Here is a 20,393-nt window from a genome sequence, read left to right as displayed (position 1 = left end):
GCGCTGCCACCCTGTTCAGTAATACATTGATCAGCCAGGCCGCCGACCTCCTATCGATATAAACCTTTTCAGGTGATAGCAGCGTCATCTGGCGAGTAATAAATGCTAGTCAGACACAAGCACGGTTCATGTACACTGAAGCACCAAAGAAAATAGCATGAGCATGGCTATTGAAACACAGAGACATGTAAATAGGCAGAATAGGGCGCTGCGGTGAGCAACGGCTATATAACAAATGTCTGGTGCAGTTGTTACATCGGTTACTGCTGCTACAATGGCAGATTGTAATGACTTAAGTGAGTTTGAACGTGGTTTTATAGTCGACGCACGAGCGATGGGACACAGCATCTGAGAGGCAGCGATGAGGTGTGGATTTTCCCGTACGCCGATTTCACGAGTGTACCATGAATATCGGGAATCTGGTAAAACATCAAATCTCTGACATTGCTGCGGCCGGAACAAGATGCTGCAAGAACGAGACGAACGACGGCTGAAGAGAGTCGTTCAACCCTTCCGGAAATTGCTGCAGATTTCTATGCTGAGCCGTCAACAAGAGTCTGTGTACAAACCACTCCACAAAACATCATCGATATGGTCTTTCGGAGCCGAAGACCCACTCGTGTACCCTTGATGACATGACACAAAGCATTACGCCTCGCCTGGGCCCATCGACGCAGACATTGGACCGTTAATGACTGGAAACATGTTGCCTGGTTGGACGAGTCTCGTTTCACATTGTATCGAGCGGATGGACGTGTTAGGGTATGGAGACAACCTCTTGAATCTATGAACCCTGCATGTCAGCAGGGGACTGTTGAAGCTGGTGAAGCCTCTGTAATGGTGTGGGGCATGTGCAGTTGGAGTGTTACGCTACGTCCAGATACGACAGACAGGTGACAGGTACGTAAGCATCCCGTCTGACCACCCGCATCCATTCATGTCCATTCCGACGGAGTTGAACAATTCCAGGAGGATAATGCGACACCCACACGTCCAGAATTCCTACAGAGTGGCTCCAGAGCACTCTTCTGAATTTAAACATTTCCGCTCGCCACCAAACTCACCAGACGTAAACATTATTGGGCATCTTTAGGATGCCTTGCAGCGTGCTGTTCAGAAGAGATCTCCAACCCTTCGTTCTCTTACGGATTTATGGAGAGGCCTGCAGGATTCATGGTGTCAGTTCCATTCAGCACTACTTCAGACATTAGTCGAGTCCATGTCACGCCGTGCTCCGGCACTTTTGCGTTGGCGTGGGCGCCCTACACGATGTCAGGCAGGTGTACCAGTTTCTTTGGCTCTTCAGTGTGGTATCAGTGAGCGTGATGTCTGTTTGCAGAACGAGGAAGGCGCGCAGTCTGAGTCTGAACGAGGATAGATTGTGATGGCCCAGAGGCTCGGCACGAGCATTTCGGAAACTGTACGATGTGTCTGGTGTTCGAGGAGTGCTGTTGTGAGAGTCTTCGACACGTAGCGAAACGAAGGTGAAACCACGTGCACATCTCGTGGGGTTGGGTGGCCACCCCTCAGCACAGATGTCAGACACCGTAGGCTGGGCAGACTGGTAAAAGAAGACAGTCGGCGATCTGTGATGGAACTAACATCAGACTGTGGTGCTGGGAAGAGTACAACTGTGTCTGAACACACAGCACACTAAACACTACTAAAGGTGGGCCTTCGCAGCCGACAACCCGTGCATTTGCCAATGTTGACACCACGACATAGGCAACCATGACTGAAATGGGCACGTGACCATTGGCACTGGACGTTGACGCAGTGGCAGAGCACTGGATAGTCTGATCTCCCGATGTCTTCTTAATTATGCCGATGGGAGAGCGCAAATCCGTCGTCTTCCAGGAGAATAGCTCCTTGACACCTGTACAGCGGGACATAGACAAGGTGGCAGTGGCTCCATTATGCTCTGGGGAACATTCACGTGGGAATCCGTGAGCCCAGTGGAGCTCGTGCATGGCACCATGACGGCCAAGGAGTATCGTACGCTGGCTGCAGACCGAGTACATCCCTTCATGACGATCATGTTTCCCGACGGCAGTGGCATTTTTCAACAAGATAATGCGCCGTGTCACAAGGCCAGGAGTGTGATGGAGTGGGCCGAGGAATACAGTGCCATTAGATGTGCTGGCCCACCAACTCACAAGATCTGAACCCGATCGATGTGACTGAACGTGGCCTCTGAGCTTACCGCCCCCCTCCCTGGAATTTACGCGAATTAGGTGACTTTTGTGTGCAGATGTGGGGCCAACTCTCTCTAACGACCTACCTAGGTCTCATTGTTTCCATGCCACGACGCGTCGCCGCTGTTTCTTTGCCAAAGGTGGATGTATCAGCTGTTAGGCAGGTGGCTATAATGTTCTGGCTAGTGGCTGATCAGCGTATGTTCTCACGTTATTTTTAATGTGTTTTTTTAATTCCGCGTAATACACTCCTGGAAATGGAAAAAAGAACACATTGACACCGGTGTGTCAGACCCACCACACTTGCTCCGGACACTGCGAGAGGGCTGTACAAGCAATGATCACACGCACGGCACAGCGGACACACCAGGAACCGCAGTGTTGGCCGTCGAATGGCGCTAGCTGCGCAGCATTTGTGCACCGCCGCCGTCAGTGTCAGCCAGTTTGCCGTGGCATACGGAGCTCCATCGCAGTCTTTAACACTGGTAGCATGCCGCGACAGCGTGGACGTGAACCGTATGTGCAGTTGACGGACTTTGAGTGAGGGCGTATAGTGGGCATGCGGGAGGCCGGGTGGACGTACCGCCGAATTGCTCAACACGTGGGGCGTGAGGTCTCCACAGTACATCGATGTTGTCGCCAGTGGTCGGCGGAAGGTGCACGTGCCCGTCGACCTGGGACCGGACCGCAGCGACGCACGGATGCACGCCAAGACCGTAGGATCCTACGCAGTGCCGTAGGGGACCGCACCTCCACTTCCCAGCAAATTAGGGACACTGTTGCTCCTGGGGTATCGGCGAGGACCATTCGCAACCGTCTCCATGAAGCTGGGCTACGGTCCCGCACACCGTTAGGCCGTCTTCCCCTCACGCCCCAACATCGTGCAGCCCGCCTCCAGTGGTGTCGCGACAGGCGTGAATGGAGGGACGAATGGAGACGTGTCGTCTTCAGCGATGAGAGTCGCTTCTGCCTTGGTGCCAATGATGGTCGTATGCGTGTTTGGCGCCGTGCAGGTGAGCGCCACAATCAGGACTGCATACGACCGAGGCACATAGGGCCAACACCCGGCATCATGGTGTGGGGAGCGATCTCCTACACTGGCCGTACACCACTGGTGATCGTCGAGGGGACACTGAATAGTGCACGGTACATCCAAATCGTCATCGAACCCATCGTTCTACCATTCCTAGACCGGCAAGGGAACTTGCTGTTCCAACAGGACAATGCACGTCCGCATGTATCCCGTGCCACCCAACGTGCTCTAGAAGGTGTAAGTCAACTACCCTGGCCAGCAAGATCTCCGGATCTGTCCCCCATTGAGCATGTTTGCGACTGGATGAAGCGTCGTCTCACGCGGTCTGCACGTCCAGCACGAACGCTGGTCCAACTGAGGCGCCAGGTGGGAATGGCATGGCAAGCCGTTCCACAGGACTACATCCAGCATCTCTACGATCGTCTCCATGGGAGAATAGCAGCCTGCATTGCTGCGAAAGGTGGATATACACTGTACTAGTGCCGACATTGTGCATGCTCTGTTGCCTGTGTCTATGTGCCTGTGGTTCTGTCAGTGTGATCATGTGATGTATCTGACCCCAGGAATGTGTCAATAAAGTTTCCCCTTCCTGGGACAATGAATTCACGGTGTTCTTATTTCAATTTCCAGGAGTGTATGTGAAGATGACATCAAACAGAATTTTATTTCATTTATTTAAGCACTAACATGCGCTATGCACTATGATTTTTGAATCATCATCTGTCGAGAGCTAGGGCAGAGGGTAGGGTGGAGGGGAGAGGATGTGTGGAGGGATTGTCAACTTCTGTCAATTTCGCTTTGAATGGCGATATAATTTCACGACAAATTGTTTTTTGCACACTTCCTGATAGTTTGCACCCATCAACAAGTGTGTGTGTTTATGTCAATTCTGGCAGTATTTTGCTTTCCTTTTCTAATTTACATTTTTTTCTGTAACGACTGGAGTGTAGAAAGGCTATAGCAAACCTCGTTTAGTGAATAAAGTTTGTCCAGTTTTGGAAACGATTAACCGAATTCTAGAATTAGATTTATTTATTTATCTATTTATTGGTGCAGCCCAACTTTGATGACAGCTGTAAATAAGGGGAGACCTGATTTCAATTCAGCCTACCTGTGTGGAGAACCGTCAGAGGTGGTGCTGGGCCAGCAGTTGGCCGTTACCACTTGGCAGGTCTGCAAAGTTGCAGACGTCAAACTACTGGCTGTCTTTCAGCAGACCACTTAACTCGCTGGCACATAATCTCTGATCTGATGAACAACCACAACTCAGGATTACATTGATGACTGAGAAATCCACTTCAGCTGTAAATGATATCATATTAGCACGACTACTTTCGGAGTCTATTGCTCTGTTCGCGTCCGGCCATTCTGATTTAGGTTTTCCGTGATTTCCCTAAATCACTCCAGGCAAATGCCGGGATGGTTCCTCTGAAAGGGCACGGCCGACTTCCTTCCCCATCCTTCCCTAATCCGATGAGACCCATGACCTCACTGTCTGGTCTCCTTCCCCAAACAACCCAACCCCAATCTATTGCTCTGTTATCGGGTGTTACCCACTCCAACAAGACGGAGATGGCTTGATAAAATAGTGTTAACATTACAAGACAATCCAATTAAAGCTCTGAGAACGGGTCGAGAATCGTGCTTGGTTTGCTCAGCAGGTAGAACACTTGCCCACGAAGGGCGAGGGACCCGGGTTCGAGCCTCGGACCCCCACAGAGTTTCATATCTCTAAACACACTCTGTAAGCCACTGTACGGTGCGTGGTGGAGGATACCCTGTATCATTTCTATTCATTTCATTTCCTGTTCCGCTGGCAAATGGAGAGAGGGAAAAACGACTGTCCGTGTCTCCGTATGACCCCTAATTTCTTGTATCTTATCTTCGTGTTGACTCTTGAATAAGCTTGTGGGTCTCGAGAAAATTTATCATTTTCGAATTGAGTATACGTTCAAGATTTGTGCAGCAAACCGATATTAGGGATTTTGGTGTATAATAGACATAAGTATGCGAACGAGCAGACTGGAATACATCCCACTTAACGTATCTTTCCTGTAAAGCCTCTAACCTGTGAGTGAAAATTCATTTTGGAAACATCCCCAAGGATGTGGCTAAGCAATGTCTCCGTGATATCCTTTCTTCCAGGAGTGGTAGCACTGCAAGTTTTGTAGGAGATATGACGTCATGTACTGACGGAAGTGAAGCTTTCAGGACAGTAGCATATCAGCGCACACTCCGCTGCAGAGTCAAAATTTCTTTCTAGTGTGAGAGTACGTGTCTGCAGTCCTCATACACAATGAAACCCCCAGACCACAGGACCGTAGAACAGAGTTAGAGCAGTCAAAACAAATGGCGTAGCACACTGATAAAGTGAGGCATCGTCTGGCGACCCGTTCTCTGCATTTGAAGGGGAACAACAGTCCATGTTGAGTGTACATAACGGTGTGGCAACAAAGCACCATCGAATGACACGACGGCTAGGCGGTGCACAGTCTTCCAGTATGGCGAAACACGTCTGAATATGTAATAATATCGGTTTGCTGTTTTCTAACAGACAGGGAGCAGTATATCGTCCTGAACGGGGTGACTTCAATAGAAACAAGCGTAACATCAGGTGTGCCCCAGGGCAGCGTAAGAGGTCCGCTGCTTTTTACGATTTACATAAACGATCTGGTTGATGCTATTGACAGCGGCATTAGACTGTTTGCCGATGATGCTTTAGTGTACAGAAAACTAGTATCATGCGAAAGTTGTGAACAAATCAATGAGAATTTGCAGAAAATAAATGCGTGGTGTAATGACTGGCAGTTGTCTCTCAATATTAGTAAGTGTAACCTACTGCGTATAAGGCGAAAATCCCCATTAATGTACGAGTACAAAATAAATCACCAGTCTTTGGAAGCGGTAACATCCGTCAAGTAACTGGGTGTGACTATTCGAAATGGTCTCAAATAGAATGATCAGATTACACAAGTAACGGGCAAAGCGAACTCTAGATTGCGGTTTATTGGTAGAATCCTGGAGCGATGCAGTCCTTTAACAAAGGAAATTGCTTACAATACGTTAGTTCGTCCAGTCTTAGACTATTGTTCGTCTGTATGGGACCCTTACCAGTTGGGTCTCATTCAAGAGATTGAGAAGATCCAAAGAAAAGCGGCAAGATTCGTGACTAGTACATTTAGCCATCGCGAGAGCGTTACAAATCGCATAGAAAGTTTGAAGTGGGACACACTTGCAGATAGACGGCCGCTAAACGGAAGGGGCTGCTCACTAAATTCCGAAATCCGATCTTCACCGAGGATGTAGAGCATATATTATTACCACCAACTTTCAAATCGCTTGGTGGCTAGCGGGATATATATGTAGTTGTAGAATTCTTGAGCATATTTCGAGTTCAGTTATAACAAATTTCACTGAGACAGTAAAGTTCCTGCCCACAAATCATCAAGGATTTAAAAAGCATCGCTTGTGCGAAACTCAGCTTTCCCTTTTCTCACAAGATGTCCTGCGAACCATGGATGAAGAACAACAGGCAGATTGCATGTTCCCGGATTTGTGGAAAGCGTTTTGCACAGTGCACCACTACAGACTGTTAACGGATGTGTGTGTGTGTGTGTGTGTGTGTGTGTGTGTGAATTCCTAAAGGACCAAACTGCTGAGGTCATCGGTTCCTATACTTACGCGCTATTTAAACTAACTTATAGAACAACACTCACCCGTGCCCGAGTGAGGACTCTAACCTCTTACGGGAGGGGCCGCGCAATCCGTGACATGGCACCTCAAACCACGCGGCTACTCAGCGCGGCTACGAGCATATGGAATAGGTTCCCAGGTATGTGAGTGGGTCGAAGACTTCAATGGAAACCAGTAGTTTGACCTGTTTGGGAAGTGTTCATCAGACATAAGATGTAAATGTTCGTTTCACCCACCCCCTACCCCCGAGTGGAAAAGTAGAAAAAGATCGTGAAAGTGGAAAGGTGAACCCTCTGCCAACAACTTAAGTGTAGCTGCAGATGTAGAAGTGTATCGTCAGCAGTGCCTCAGAGAAGCACGACCGGACCGCTCTCATTGTCTATGTAGACGAATGGTCTGACGGACAGGGCGACCAGCAGTCTGCGACGACTTGCCGATGATGCTGATCGGAAGGTGTCGACCTTCAGTGACTGTACGATGATCTAAGGTGACTTATTATTTCTATTTGGTCTAATGAGTGGTAGTTTGAAGTTGATGATGCTGATGTGTGGTCCGTGAAGCGCTCAACTGCGCGGTCACCACCGCCCATACAAATTCCCAATCCGTACACAGTCCAACCCAGCCACCTTGACGAGTGACGATGGAATAATGAGGACAACACAAACAGTCCTTGGGAAGAGTTCGCTGTTGAAGTAGGAAAAATAAATTAATAGAGAGGAATAGAGAAAGCATTTCTGCAGTATTAGCATATAGTGTTAGTGGTCCGCTGCATGAGAAAGTCATGTCGATTAAATGTCTAGGTATAATGTTGAACAGCACATTTTCAACTTGAAGTAGTGAAAGAGAAATCAGTGCATGTCATCAAGGGGCGCGAAGATGAAGATTTCCACCACTATTTCCATCAGTGGAAAATTCGCTTGGGACGTTGTAAAGATAGAGGAGGGGGGGGGGGGGGAGTGTGTTGAGGGTGACAATAACTAAATATGTATGTTTCTGAAATAAAATATCCCGTTATTTTATAGTCACACCTCTCATGTATCCTGACATTTATTTTTGTGACTCTTGTAGCGCGACGTCACCACGAAAGAAAGCAGAGAAAGGGAGAGTGGAGTGGAGACGTCACCGTGACGCCAGATGAGAGGCGGAGAAAACAGCGGAAGTCCCTTCTCACGCTTCCGAGGACACGTGATCAGCCACGTGGAACCGAAGCACTTTTCTCGCGCACGACACAGTCCAACATAACAGTCGCGCGGTAGCAGAGCTCCAAGCGGCCAGCAAAGGACACTTCTGAATACGATATCGTATGAGTGATATATTGATTTGTAACAGAGGCTTTAAAATAGGTTGAGTATGAAGTGCCATAAAAGTCGACAATAACTAAAAATTGCACATTTGTGATTATTCAGTTTCCCAAGGCCTCTGGAGGTTATGAATCGGTGCATCGCAGGACAGTTTATTTACGATTCTCTTGTGATGTACAGACGTTTACTGAATAATGTCGTTCTCTTTTAATAACAAAAAAATTGCTGGAAACCATCAGAAGAACTGACCTTTTACAGAAACACGTCGTATATCTATACAACAAAGCAGAGTTTTGTTCGCTTCACTTTTAGCCAACCCAGAGATTGTTGATCGTAGGAAATCTATATGGAATGTAATACCTACATTATTAAACGTATCAAATAAATCATCACAACTGTATCTTAAAGGTTAGCCACACAGACGTGTTAATAAATCATCAAAAGCAATAAAACAGTTTCCCAACACAGGAAAGACCAATTCCATGATTGTTGCTAAATATGAGCCACCAACGGCAAGAATCTTCAGCACATTTGCTTTTGAAGCAAAAGTAATTATATTTACAAATAAATTCGTATACTGGAAAGCAGTGTGAAATGTAAGAAAGGGCGAATCATTGGATTCCATAAAATTTTTTTAAGGATAGTGCCTATGATAATAATAATAGATAACAACAGAAAATTATGTTTCTTACAAGTTCAATGTGTTCATATTCTCTTGCTTTTCCTCTCGTTTTCACTGGAATAAGTTGCAAAATACAGACTACTTCTTCATGAATGAGTTGTACCTTGTGTCAATGAATCACTGTGATTAGGTTGTTTTTACATGTATTTCACGATAATTCATGTCTCTTGGTAACTTAGTAACGCATGCACCACAAATATACAGGGTGGTCCACTGATCGTGACCAGGCCAAATATCTCACGAAATAAGCGTCAAACGAAAAAACTCTCTCTCTATCTCTCTCTCTATCACTCTATTCGTTTAGTCGGTTCCGACTCTTCGTGACCCCATGAACCAAATCACGCCACTTTTTCCTGTCTTGCACTTTCTCCCGTAGACCTTCCAGGTTGGAACACATTGCTTCTGTGATGCCATCGATCCATCTCATCCTCTGACGTCCTCTTCTTCTAGTTCCTTCAATCTTCCCCAGCGTTAATGTTTTTTTCCAGCGAGGCATACCTTCGCATTGTGTGTCCGAAGTAGGTCAGCTTTTGTTTTAACATTAGACCTTCCAGGGAGAAATCTGGTTTAATTTGCTCCAATATTGATCTGTTGGTTCTCTTCGCAGTCCATGGAACTCTAAGAAGTTTCCTCAAACACCACAATTCGAAGGAGTCAGTTCTTCGCCGTTCAGCCTTTCTAATGGTCCAGGTCTCACATCCATACATCACAACTGGAAAGACCATAGCCCTCACAATACGGATCTTTGTTGCTAGTGTTATATCTCTGGACCTTATAACCTTGTCAAGGTTTGACATCGCCTGTCTACCGAGCAACAGGCGTCTCCGGATTTCATGGCTGCAGTCGCCGTCAGCAGAGATCTGGGAACCGAGATAAGTGAATGTGGTCACTACCTCCATGGTTTCTCCTGCTACATCCCACGAATTGGTAGGTGTAGTTGCCATAATTTTCGTTTTCTTCACATTCAGCATAAGACCGGCCTTTTCACTTTCGTCTTTCACCTTCAGTAAGAGTGTTCTCAATTCTTCTTCACTTTCTGCCAACAGGATCGTATCATCCGCGTACCTGAGGTTGTTTACATTTATTCCAGCTATTTTAATTCCTGTTTCTCCTTCATCTAGCCTCGCATTCCTCATGACATGTTCTGCATACAGACTGAATAAGTACGGTGACAGTATGCAGCCTTGCCGGACCCCTTTCTGAATCTTTATCCATTTCGTTGTTCCATACATAGTTCTCACCGTGGCTTCTTGGTCAAGGTATAAACCCCGTATCAGATGAATGAGGTGATCTGGTACACCCATGTTTTTCAGTACGTTCCATAATTTGTTGTGATCGACGCAGTCAAAGGCTTTGGCGTAGTCAATAAAGCAGAGGTACACATCTTTCTGGAATTCTCTCGCTTTTTCCATAATCCACCGAATGTTAGCAATAACGAAACAACTACAAAGAACGAAACTTGTCCAGCTTGAAGGGGGACACCAGATGTCGCTATGTTTGGCCCGCTAGATGGCGCTGCCATAGGTCAAACGGATATCAACTGCGTTTTCTTTTTTTTTTTTTTTTAAATATGAACCCCCATTTTTATTACTTATTCGTGTAGCACGTAGAGAAACATGAATGTTTTAGTTGGACCACTCTTTTCGCTCTGTCATAGATGGCGCTGTAATAGTCACAAACATATGGCTCACAATTTTAGACGAACAGTTGGTAACAGGTAGGTTTTTTAAATTAAAATGCAGAACGTAGGTACGTTTGCACATTTTGTTTCGGTTGTTCCAACGTGATACATGTACCTTTGTGAACTTATCATTTCTGAGAACTCATGCTGTTACAGCGTGATTACCTGTAAATACCACATTAATGCAATAAATGCTCAAAATGATGTCCGTCAACCTCAATGCATTTGGCAATACGTGTAACGACATTCCGCTCAACAGCGAGTAGTTCGCCTTCCGTAATGTTCGCACATGCACTGACAATGCGCTGACGCATGTTGTCAGGCGTTGTTGGTGGATCACGATAGCAAATATCCTTCAACTTTGCCCACAGAAAGAAACCCGGGGACGTCAGATCCGATGAACGTGCGGGCCACGGTATGGTGCTTCGACGATCAATCCACCTGTCATGAAATATGTTATTCAATACCGCTTCAACCGCACGCGAGCTATGTGCCGGACTTCCATCATGTTGGAAGTACATCACCATTTTGTCATGCAGTGAAACACCTTGTAGTAACATCGGTAGAACATTACGTAGGAAATCAGCATACATTGCCCCATTTAGATTGCCATCGATAAAATGGGGGCTAATTACCCTTCCTCCCATAATGCCGCACCATACATTAGCCAGCCAAGGTCGCTGATGTTCCACTTGTCGCAGCCATCGTGGATTTTCCGTTGCCAAATAGTGCATATTATGCCGGTTTACGTTACCGCTGTTGGTGAATGACGCTTCGTCGCTAAAAAGAATGCGTGCAAAAAATCTGTCATCGTCCCGTAATTTCTGTTGTGCACAGTGGCCGAACTGTACACGACGTTCAAAGTCGTCGCCGTGCGATTCCTGGTGCGTAGAAATACGGTACGGGTGCAATCTATGTTGATGTAGCATTGTCAACACCGACGCTTTTGAGATTCCCGATTCTCGTGCAATTTGTCTCCTACTGATGTGCGGATTAGGCGCGACAGCAACTAAAACACCTACTTGGGCATCATCATTTGTTGCAGGTCGTGGTTGACGTTTCACATGTGGCTGAACACTTCCTGTTTCCTTAAATAACGTAACTATACGGCGAACGGTCCGGACACTTGCATGATGTCGTCCAGGATACCGAGCAGCATACATAGCACACACCCGTTGGGCATTTTGATCACAGTAGCCATACATCAACACGATATCGACCGTCCATTTTAACACGGGTAATGTATCTCTAAGCAAATACCGTCCGCACTGGTGGAATGGTACGTGATACCACGTACTTATAGGTTTGTGACTATTACAGCGGCATCTATCACAAAGCGAAAAAAGTGGTCCAACTAAAACATTCATATTTCTTTACGGACTACACGAATCTGTAAAAAAAATGGGGGTTCCTATTTTTAAAAATTCGCAGTTGATATCCGTTTGACCTATGGCAGCGCCATCTAGCGAGCGAACCATAGCGCCATCTGGTTTCCCCCTTCAAGCTAGACGAGTTTCGTTCTTTGTAGTTTTTTCGTTTGATGCTTATTTCGTGAGATATTTGGCCCGGTCACTATCAATGGACCACCCTGTATAACCACTATCCCATTAATCAAGCAGAAAATAATTAAAAACAAACATTATCCCTACGATGAATGTGAGTTGTCTGCTAGTGTTGCATCAGCTTTCTCTGCAGAATGTCTTGACTGTATTCATTATGCTGTGCATACGGCCCCTCCACTGCGGTGCGGCTATAACATGAAGTAGCCTGCCCCTGTGCGTCGTCGTCAGTTTACTATCAGTTCCACCGACAAAGACCCATGTCAATTCCTCCTCCCCACCCCCACAGCCCCTGTCAACCAACTGACATAAACCAGTCCCACCCAGACGCGAGTGCTAAAACTGGGTTTACACATCCAACGCAGGAACTCATTCTTCTACATCTACATACATACTCCGTGATCCACCATACGGTGCGTGATGGTGGGTACCTCGAACCACAACTAGCATCTTCTCTCCCTGTTCCACTCCCAAACAGATCGAGTGAAAAATGACTGCCTATATGCCTCTGTACGAGCTCTAATCTCTCTTATTTTATCTTTGTGGTCTTTCCGCGGCAGTAAAATTGTACTGCAGTCAGCCTCAAATGCTGGTTCTCTAAATTTACTCAGTAGCGATTCACGAAAAGAACGCCTCCTTTCCTCCAACCCGAGCTCCTTAACCATTTCAGTAACACTCGCGTGATGATCAAACCTACCAGTAACAAATCTAGCAGCCCGCCTCTGAATTGCTTCTATGTCCTCCCTCAATCCGACCTGATAGGGATCCCAAAAGCTCGAGCAGTACTGAAGAATAGATCGTATTAGTGTTTTATAAGCGGTCTCCTTTACAGATGAACCACATCTTCCCAAAATTCTACCAATGAACCGAAGACGACTATACGCCTTCCCCACAACTGCCATTACATGCTTGTCCAACTTCATATCGCTCTGCAATGTTACGCCCAAATATTTAACCGACGTGACTGTGTCAAGCGCTACACTACTATTGGAGTATTCAAACACTACGGGATTCTTTTTCCTATTCATCTGCATTAATTTACATTTATCTATATTTAGAGTTAGCTGCCATTCTTTACACCAATCACAAATCCTGTCCAAATTATCTGGTATCCTGCCACAGTCACTCAACGACGACACCTTCCCGTACACCACACCATCATCAGCAAACAGCTGCACATTGCTATCCACTCTATCCAAAAGATCATTTATGTAGATTGAAAACAACAGCGGACCTACCACACTTCCCTGGGGCACTCCAGATGATACCCTCACCTCCGATGAACACTCACCATCGAGGACAACGTACTGGGTTCTATTACTTAAGAAGTCTTCGAGCCACTCACATAGCTGGGAACCAATTCCATATGCTCGTACCTTAGTTAGGAGTATGCAGTGGGGCACCGAGTCAAACGCTTTCAGGAAGTCAAGGAATATGGCATCCGTCTGATACCCTTCATCCACGGTTCGCAAGATATCATGTGAAAAAATGGCGAGTTGCGTTTCGCAGGAGCCATGCTTTCTAAAGCCGTGCTGATTCATGGACAGCAACTTCTCTGTCTCAAGGAAATTCATTATATTCGAACTGGGAATATGTTCGAGAATCCTGCAATAAACTGATGTTAAGGATATTGGTCTGTAATTTTGAGGATCCGTCCTTCTACCGTTGTTATATACAGGTTATATACAGGCGTCACCTGCGCTTTTCTCCAGTCGCTCGGGACTTTACGTTGGGCAAGAGATTCGTGATAAATGCAAGCTAAGTAAGGAGCCAATTCAGTAGAGTACTCTCTGTAAAACCGAATTGGAATCCCATCTGGACCTGTCGATTTATTTATTCTTAATGCACACCACGTGGTGGATGGTTATATCCTGTCTGAATATCTCTAATCCATTTATATGAGAAACAGTGATTTTGATGAGGTAACTGAGTTATGGTTGAAGTTGTTAAACTACTGTAGGCTACTGTAGACTGTCATAAGTAAGCGTAGATAACAGTAGTTTTCCTGGTAGCTTCGTTCAGTTAAGATCATAGACACGTTACCTGTACCTTAGATGCGTTGCATACCTATCGGGAGTTACCTCATTCGATCGCTTTGTTTGAATATGCGATCAGTATCTTGTGTATTGTGTGTTAAACTGGGGACCCAGACGCAGTGGAGAGTCTTTGCCCTGCCGTAGCCCTCAGTGGTTCACAACCCCACAACAGACCACAGCAGTCCACCCACCCCACCTCGGCTCCACACCGAATCCAGGGTTATTGTGCGGTTCGGCCCCCAGTGGACCAGTGGACATCCCCCCACCTCCCCCCCCCCCCCAACCTCCAGCTCTCTCCCTTGAACGTCTCAGACCAGACGAGAGTAACCCCAAATGTGTGCGTGGTAGAGTAATTATGGTGTACGCGTACGTGGAGACAGTGTTTGTGCAGCAATCACCGACAGTGTAACTTAGGCGGAATGAGGACAACCAGCCCACATTCGCCGAGGTAGATGGGAAACCACCTCAATAACCATCCACAGGCTGTGCGGCACACCGGACCTCGACATTAATCCGCCGGGCGGATTCGTGCCGGGGGCCGCCGCGCCTTCCCACCCGGCACGCAGCGCGTTGGACCGCGCGGCTAGCCGGGTGCGGGGTCAGTGTCTTATTAGATTTGTCCAAAAACTGAAAGTGGCGAACCGTTTGCAAAATGAGTGTGGCTATAAAAAGAACCTCATAACCTAAGCAGTAATTTTGTTTTGAATAGATATCCTCCTGTCTGTTACTAAAAAAAGATAGTGCTTCATGAATAAGAGTGAAATGCGTCTGTTATAATTCTCTGTAAGTAAACTGCAGTAAGCTGAAGACAGAAAACAGCTGCCGATGGCCATGCAAACGAAGGTAGCGAGTAAATATGATTCTCTTGACTGTACCTTTTAATTGTACTTGACTAATTATGCCAAATTTCCTGCTCTGCTACCCATGGTAAGGGGAGGGGAAAGGAAATTTGGAAATTTGTGGTAAGTTCCCATAGCTCCAACCCGCTGAGGTCATCGGTCCGTAAGCTTACATACTACTTAATGTAACTAAAACTAACTTACGCTAAGGACAACACACACACTCATGCCCAAAGGAGGACTCGAACCTTCGACGGGGGGGGGGGGGGGGGGGGGCGGGAGCCGCGCGAACCGTGTTTAGGTGCCTGCGACCGCATGGCGGCGAGGGAGAAAGGATAGTGGAGGGGGGGGGGGGCATGCGCCTAGAACTGACTAGAGCTGGTTACGCAAACCAATTTCTTTTAAGTCTTTAACACGTTTATTTCCCAGAGTTGTCTTTCTCCTTTTCTTCAAAAAGGAAATTTGGCACAGGGTTAACCCTTGCATTAAATCAAACCTCACTATCAATAATTATACGAGGGTTGGAACTTAAATAGTGGCAACTATTTATTCACAACCGACACAAGAGTGTTACACGTTTGCACCTGCGGAAGGCGTAGTATACTGTTAGCAGATGGTGCGAATGGAGCGGTCTACTGCCTGTCGAATCTCTAGAACAGTTCTGAAGCGAATGCCACGAAGTGATTCCTTCATCTTCGGAATCAAATCAAAGTCACAAGGACTTCAGTCCGGGGAGTATGGTGAATGGTACAGTACTTCCCAGCCCCATCGACAGAACAGAGCAGTCACTGCTTGCGCTGTATGCGCCCGCGCAAAATAGTGGGTGGGTTGCGCCGAAAGTGTCGCCTCTTGTTTCGCTAAGCTAGTCGCAGGTCATGCTTCGAAAACGAACAGTAATAGTGTGCACTGAACGTCTGCGGTGGAGGAACGTAATGCGTTAGGGTAACACCATCACAGTCTTATACGTTAGACCGCTCGCTCACAAATGACTGTTTCCCTCGATTGTGCGCACGCCGGTGACGTGGGACGGGCGAGTCCGTTTGCTCGGAGGTAAGGTAGATATGTCAACAAAGGCAAGGTAGGTATGTCAACAACGTGTGCTATCAGCGACAACAGTAGATTCCATTGCATAGTGTCTCCACAGCACTGTTGCCACTAAGTTCCAACCTACGTATTACCAAACAAACCTACCGATTGCAATTATCACTCCACTTATCTTACTTTGCAAATCAAACGTTTGAATAAATGTTCCCAAAAAATCAGATGATCGAATTCAGAAGAAACTGGCACCGTTAATGGCAATGGGATCTACTGCACTTTAAACACTCAACATTTAATCTTACATAAAAAATAACTGATGACATAAAATTTAAAAACTTTTAAGAAAATTTCTTGCGATTGAACGCTAGGCATTTAAAAGGAAAATACATCTGTTATACGTAGTGAAAGTTTAACAATAAAGAAAACATCAACCGTGGTGGGGAATGAACTGGCTTCTGTAGGTGTGACTGGAATATGAGTGTGACGCACCGTAATGACCACCCGCTGCTTACACACTCGTCCAACCGTTAATGGGGCGCAGCTTAGTGCAGGAAACAAACATCTCAAAAAGTCTGCTTCCTATAGAGATTCCAATGTTACCAAACCGCCAATCACAGCCCTTTACAGATGTAGCACGATTGCTGGTACACAGCAAACAATTATAATTTTACCAGTGTTTTGTATAAATTGACGTAAGAAAGAATTATGTGAAGCAGAACACAAGTCCAGAAACTGACATCTCAGAGTACTACCACAAAACACTCAAAATGGAGGGAACAACAAGTTTCTTGCCTGGCCCTCAAGTACTCGTATATGCAATACTTCCCTGGGGTAGAAGACTTGCATCAGAAAATGAATAATTAGAGCACGGCCAGCGACATTAAAATAGCACACGTGTCTGAACATAACTACACAGCTTTTTCTGGAGTACATTCTCACGAAATTTAATTAACGATGACACAAGTTCAAAGTGTAATAGGTCAAAACCGCCTCTTGGCAGGTGTTGCATCGGCAGTAGCATAGTGTACACCCCCCTCAGGAGCGAATTGGGCTGGAAACTTCCGTCCAGTTCCACGGCCAATAGTCCGTCCCATAGGAAGGAGTGAAAATTGGTTCAAATGGCTCTGACCACTACGGGACTTAAGTTCTGAGGTCATCAGTCCCCTAGAACTTACAAGGGAACCTCCCCATCGCACCCCCCTCAGATTTAATTATAAGTTGGCACAGTGGATAGGCCTTGAAAAACTGAACACAGATCAATCGAGAAAACAGGAAGAAGTTGTGTGGAACTATGAAGAAAATAAGCAAAATGTACAAACGGAGTAGTCCAAGCGCAGGATAAGCAATATCAAGGAGAGTGTATGTTCAGGGGCGCTGTGGCCCCGTGGTTAGCGTGAGCAGCTGCGAAATGAGAGGTCCTTGGTTCAGTTCTTCCCTCGAGTGAAAATTTTTTTATTTTTTTTTATTTTCGCAAAGTTATGATCTGTCCGTTCGTTCATTGACGTCTCTGTTCACTGTAATAAGTTTAGTGTCTGTGTGTTGCGACCGCACCGCAAAAACGTGCGATTAGTAGACGAAAGGACGTGCCTCTTCCATGGGAAGCGAAAACATTTGATCGCAAGGTCATAGGTCAACCGATTCCTCCACAGGAAAACACGTCTGATATATTCTATACGACACTGGTGACGGCATGTGCGTCACATGACAGGAATATGTTGTCGACCCACCTAACTTGTACACTTGGCGAATGGGTAAAAAGATTGCCCGATTAAGGTTTTCTTGTGGATGTGGTAATCATAAATTAAATGAAACTTTTCACTCGAGGGAAGACTTGAAGTGCCGGCCGAAGTGGCCGTGCGGTTAAAGGCGCTGCAGTCTGGAACCGCAAGACCGCTACGGTCGCAGGTTCGAATCCTGCCTCGGGCATGGATGTTTGTGATGTCCTTAGGTTAGTTAGGTTTAACTAGTTCTAAGTTCTAGGGGACTAATGACCTCAGCAGTTGAGTCCCATAGTGCTCAGAGCCATTTGAAGCATTTGAAGACTTGAAGTAATGACCTCTCATGCCGCAGCTGCTCACGCTAACCATGGGACCACGGCGCTCCAGAGCTTACACTATCCTTGATGTTGCCTATCTTGCGCATGGACTACTCAGTTTGTATATTTTGATTCTTTTTTTCATAGTTCTACACAACTTCTTCATGTTTTATCGATTGATCTGTGTTCAGTTTTTCAAGGCCTATCCACTGTGCCAACTTATATCTGAGGGGGGTGCGATGGGGAGGTTCCCTTGTTAGAACTACTTAAACCTAACTAACCTAACGACATCACAAACATCCATGCCCGAGGCAGGATTCAAACCTGCGACAGTAGCGGTCGCGCGGTTCCAGACTGTAGCCCCTAGAACCGCTCGGCCAGTGAAGGTGGAAGCTAGCCGGTGCCTTCCAGCCGCCTGCTGATGTATTCACAGCAGCCCTGCTGTGCTAACAGCCAAGAAGGAAGTCTGTCTGCACACAGGTGCGACCGGAGCTAAATACTCACTTGCTACCACGCCCCAAGTCCCGGTTTGACGATCAGGTAAACCGTACATGCAGCGATGTTAGCATTTACGATGGGTCCTGAAAGGGTCCTGTCTTCGTTGAGTTGTAGTTGAAATAATAAAAAATGGGGGCTCACTGGGAAGTTTGAAATCTTAATATGTAACTGTGAAAATGGCAGGTGTTCACTATTCGCACAGTTCCTCTGTTGCAGGTTATAGCCGAGATGGCAGAGTCACAAGCAAGTTTCCTATCACCGGGGTCAGGGGTCGTCATGAAGCTTTTTTGTTTCTCCAGAGAAAGCAAAGCACACTCACACTGAGATGTCACAAGCACTGGGAGAGAAATGTGCTTCCTACAGCAGTGTCAAAACTTGGATATCTCGTTTCTAGATTGACCATTTCACTGTTGAAGGCGAGACTCGCAGTGGTCGCCCTCAAACCGTAGCAGACACTGCAACGTCCGTTGCAGTCCGCGAATATCCACTAGAAAGATAGCCGAGAAACCGGACATACATACGCAAGCCTTCAGTGAAATGAGTGCCGAAATGTGTAGTAGTAGTAGTGGTAGTAGTGGTAGCTTTATTGATCCATAGATCTCTTTTTACAAGGATATAGAACACGTCAAAGTACGAGGGCTGGAACTTAAATAGTGGCAACTATTTATCCACAACCGATACAAAAGAGTTACGTGTTTTCACCTGTTACTATACTTCAGAGTAGACACCAGCGTTGTGTAGAAGCGATGTGGAAGGCGTAGCATACCGTTAGCAGAGCCTGTTCTGTTGATGGTGCGAATGGAGCGGTCTACCGCCTGTCGAATTTCTGGAACAGTTCTGAAGGTCCTACACACACTGGTGACTACTTTGAAGGACAGTAACAGGTGAAAACATTTAACTCTTTTGTATCGGTTGTGAATAAATAGTTGCCACTATTTACGTTCCAACCCTCGTATTTACAATTTTAGACCAATTTAAAATAAGCTAATTCGTATACACATACGTTTACAGACTTCTAGTTAGAGACAATCATTAGATTTACTCCTGGTATACAGTATTTCTTTTACAAATAACTTATTAAATATTGTAATGCCACACTGTTCACTCATATCTCATTATCAGTCACTACACGCACTATACATACATTGCTTGATAACACTTCACTGACTACACAAACAAACACATACACATACTGGTGATCTCAGGGTCATTTTCTGTACCGCAACTTCCCATTTGTTATCCTCAAAACTAAGTCAGCATCCCTCTATAATGAGTGATGTTGAGCTCAGAAAGAGGAAGAAGTGTTAGTATTCTGCTATGCATATCTTGGGGTTAAGTTTTTCTAGAAATGGAAAAGAGAAAGGAAAAAAATAGTGTGAAGATGTTATGTGGAATGTTGGATGTTTTATAATCATTATTATTATTTATTTGTGTCAATTTTTTTTATCAAACCTCTACTCTGTCCCTCTAAGTATTCTTTCAATGTTTAAAATGTTTTGCATAACAGGTACTTTATGGCTGCCTTTTTAAATAAGTGTATTTTTGCAATTTCTTTACTCTCTTTTGGTAATTTATTGTAGAGTTTTATTCCTTGGTAGAAAATGGTGTTTTGAGTCTTACGTTTACTTTTTCTCCGTAAATGTGAGTTCCATGGTCACGGACAGATCTGTTTGTGCAGTAATTACCAATGTTATTTTTAATGTATACAACTGACTGGTATTCATACGGAGCAGTTAAAATCCCCAGTGTTTTGAACAGATCTTTACAATGAGCTCGACTACTATTTTTGGTTGTTATTTT

This window comes from Schistocerca nitens, chromosome 10 (genome assembly GCF_023898315.1).
Source record: "Schistocerca nitens isolate TAMUIC-IGC-003100 chromosome 10, iqSchNite1.1, whole genome shotgun sequence".
NCBI classification, from domain to species: Eukaryota; Metazoa; Arthropoda; class Insecta; order Orthoptera; family Acrididae; genus Schistocerca; species Schistocerca nitens.
The sequence above is the reverse complement of the archived record's forward strand: the minus strand, read 5'-3'. Positions refer to the sequence as shown.